This window comes from Hibiscus syriacus, unplaced genomic scaffold (genome assembly GCF_006381635.1).
Source record: "Hibiscus syriacus cultivar Baekdansim isolate YM2019G1 unplaced genomic scaffold, ASM638163v2 tig00112957_pilon, whole genome shotgun sequence".
Classification (NCBI taxonomy): domain Eukaryota; kingdom Viridiplantae; phylum Streptophyta; class Magnoliopsida; order Malvales; family Malvaceae; genus Hibiscus; species Hibiscus syriacus.
This window is the reverse complement of record NW_024063424.1, coordinates 481597-485046: the sequence shown is the minus strand read 5'-3', so window position 1 is coordinate 485046 and position 3450 is coordinate 481597. Positions and strand designations below refer to the sequence as shown.

Sequence of the window (3450 nt, the reverse complement as noted above, 5' to 3'; positions counted from 1 at the left end):
ATTTATTATTTTGAATTCAATTAAAACTTAACAATTTTAAACTCGCAAACACCATAAAAATGAAATCCATTTTAATTTTAGGCTTAATATAAAAAATAAATGTCCAAACTACACCTTTTTTATTTATTTAGGTGCATAAATTATTTTTCGATCAATTTAAATACCTAACATTATAAATATTATCATTTTAAGTATCCGACCATAATTTCTGTTAAAAAATCTCATTAAATGACACGTGTCATATTCTAATAATTTTAAAGATTTTGTTTAAAAAACTTAAAAATAATTTCAATTTTTTTTAAATTCCCCAACTTCCCATCCCCTCCCTCTCCCTCTATCTAATTCGAGTTAAGTTTGAAAATATTTTTAGTTCGAATTGAACGTAATTTTTTGGTAAATTTTTGGTTTTGAGTTCAAGTATTTTGAGTTCGAGTAACAATTAACACTTTTAAACTCGCAAACACCATAAAAGGACATTCATTTTAATTTTAGGCTTAATATAAAAATAAGTGTCTAAACTATATCATTTTTCAGTTAATTCAAGTGTCTAATGTTGCAAATTTTGTCATTTTAAGTGCTCGACCGTAACGGTCGTTAATTTTTTTATTAAGATACATATATCGTATTTTAATAATTTTGAAGATTTTATTTAAAATAAAAAATAAATTATTATATTTAAAAATATATTTTTAAAAAAAATCCCCCCTCCAAACCTTTTGTCCCCAATCTCTCCCTCTCCCTCTCACAAATTTGAGTTATATTTGAGAATATTTCAAATTCAAATTGAACTTAAATTTTTGGTTTCAAGTTCGAGTGAAACATAATTTTAAACTCACAATCATTAGAAAAATTAAATTCATTTTAATTCACATTTATGTGCATAAACTATTTTTCGGTCAATCCAAATGTCTAACATTACAAATGTTATTATTTCAAGTATTCAGTCGTAACCGATGTTAAAAAATATCACTAAGTGTCATGTGCTTTTTTCTAATAATTTTGAAAATTTTATTTTTTTAAAAAAAGAAAAAACTAAATTATTATATTAAAAATATTTTTAAAAAAATCCACCAACCTCCCGTCTCCTCTCTTGAATTTTAGCTAAGTTATTTTCTGTTTTGAGTTTGAGTATAACTTTATAATTTTAAACTCGCAAATATTAGAAAAAGGAAATTCATTTTAAATTTAGGCTTATATATAAAAAGAACTACTTAAATTATATATATATTTTTTAATTAGATGCCTAAACTATGTTTTGCTCAATTCAATTGCCTAACGTAACAAATGTTATCATTTTAATTGTCCAAACGTAACGGCCGACATATGTCATATTCTAATAATTTTGTAGATTTTATTTTTTAAATAAAAATTTCATAGTTACAAAAAAATGTGACATAACACTTAAAGATATATTTTAATGTCGTTACAGTTGGAGCAGATAATCTTAACACCTATTTTCATATTAAGCCTTACTTTTATCACATGCACAAACAACGAGTGCAGCAGCTAGAACAAACCAACAAAGTCCAGGATCGCGGGTTGCCTCTGTCGAGACACAAAGTAAGACTCTTGCAGGTTGTTGAATACCTCATCGACCAAACTCGACGGCAAACCAAAGGCGAGCTCCTTCGCCGCACTATCCATTTGTTTTACCACGTTGTCCTTTCCGGCTATGAAGATCCTCGTATTGTTCTGGTGGTAGAGCCCGAAGGCTATGAACCTCAGGCGCTGGTTGTCGGACGCAACATATGTGACTGGATGGCCTGCTGGAACTATGAATGAATCGCCGGCCGATAATCGGACTCTCATTTTCGAGTATTCTCCTGCTCTCTTTTCCTCCTCCCGTTCAATCTCCTCTTCCTCTTCTCTTTGGGCCTTTTCCTCCGCCTCTTCCTTTTCTCCTTTGTAGTTTTGCATAGAAAGACGAGGGTAAACCATTTCGACGTACCCGTTTCCTTCTGTGCCAATGATCACCAATGTAGACTTTGTATTATAGTGCGGCACAAAGATTGATCCCTTGAAAATAATTGAAAAAAAGGGTTTTATTTAAGATTTTGATTAGCATAACGAGGTGAGTTTAAATGGATAGGTTTTGAGTTTACTTTGTTTAGTTCGAATCCTACGACACCGGCATCCAAGTCCCGGAGTAGCTCGAATTCACGAGGGCAAGCCTCGAAGAATTTTCCGTTTTGGTTCGAGTATTTGGGGTTTTGGGCAATAAGTTGAAAGCTAATCCCTCTTCTTTCTCGCTAGGCGTACTGGCCCCTTCGCTCAAGTCTTTATCTGCTCTTGGCTGGCTATACGGAACATACCCTGCCGGCTTTGATTCCCTTGAAACAGCCTATCTAGCAGCTCAATTGGTGTCTATTACAAAGAAACATGATTCAATCAATTAACCAACAAATTATCAGACAGATCATAAGAGAACTTACATCGAGAGCAGCCTCAAGAACATCACGGCTGAAGTGTCGGTAAAACGACTGAGGATATTGTCCGGCAGGGAAGAATTCCTCGAATTTTCCGGGGTTGTTAACAGGGCGGACGAGGACAGCAATGTTTAGCTTTTCCATGTCGTCTTGGTTCACCAAATACACAGTGGTTCCTGTTGGAATTCTTACAACAACTCCAGGGACCAAATTGTAGGATTCTCTGTCCCTATCAGTCAAGAGCGTGAGTGTTCCCTTTCCGTTCGTCACGACGAAAATTCTTTCGGCATCACAGTGGTGTGGGAGGACGAAAGTGCTGGGATTTGCTTCTAGAAAGGCAACTCGGTACTCGTTGTAGGCCTTGAGTATAAGATGCTTCTCATAAAACTTGTGGAGGACCCATAAACTGCCGTTGTCTTCCTGGTATCGACCATAAGCATAGTTTCTTTGAGGGAAAAAGAAAGGGTTGATGATTCCATGATCATCCTCCTTACTGCTGCTTTCAAAAGTTTCAGCATCGGAACAAAGCAAGACAAAATAAGCACAATAGAGAAGAGCAAATCTACAAGAAAAGACCTGCCCATCACCATGACTGCAATATTTTGAGGTATGTTGTGATGATTCAGCCAAGAAGGGTAACGTATTTATATTTGGCTTCAAGTTATATGCTGCATTTATTTCTCTTGGCAGCCGATTGTTTTGGCTCCCGAGCGTCGGCAGGTAGAGTGAGCAAAAACAACCGTCGTTTTAATGATGGAAATTCTGTCAACGTGTCTGAGTTTGAACCTTGAATTGTTGGGATGGAAAGTCGAACGCTTAGGGGCAGGATTGAAGTCAAGTTTGATGTGTAAATTTTTTAGATTTGGATTGAAGTCCGTCAATCTTGATATTTTAATTATATATATAGTATAGTTAGTTTATTTATAATATCACTCTACATATACCAAGTCAAATATTTGGCAGGTCACATGAATTTTTGATATCATCTAACACTAAAATGAAAATAAATAAATAAAACAAACCA

At 34.4% G+C, this 3450-nt stretch overlaps 1 pseudogene; it reads right to left on the bottom strand.

The window, feature by feature from the left end:
• Positions 1-1376: 1376 nt before the first annotated feature.
• Positions 1377-3173, bottom strand: LOC120184847 (annotated as a pseudogene).
• Between the last annotated feature and the right edge of the window lie 277 nt (positions 3174-3450).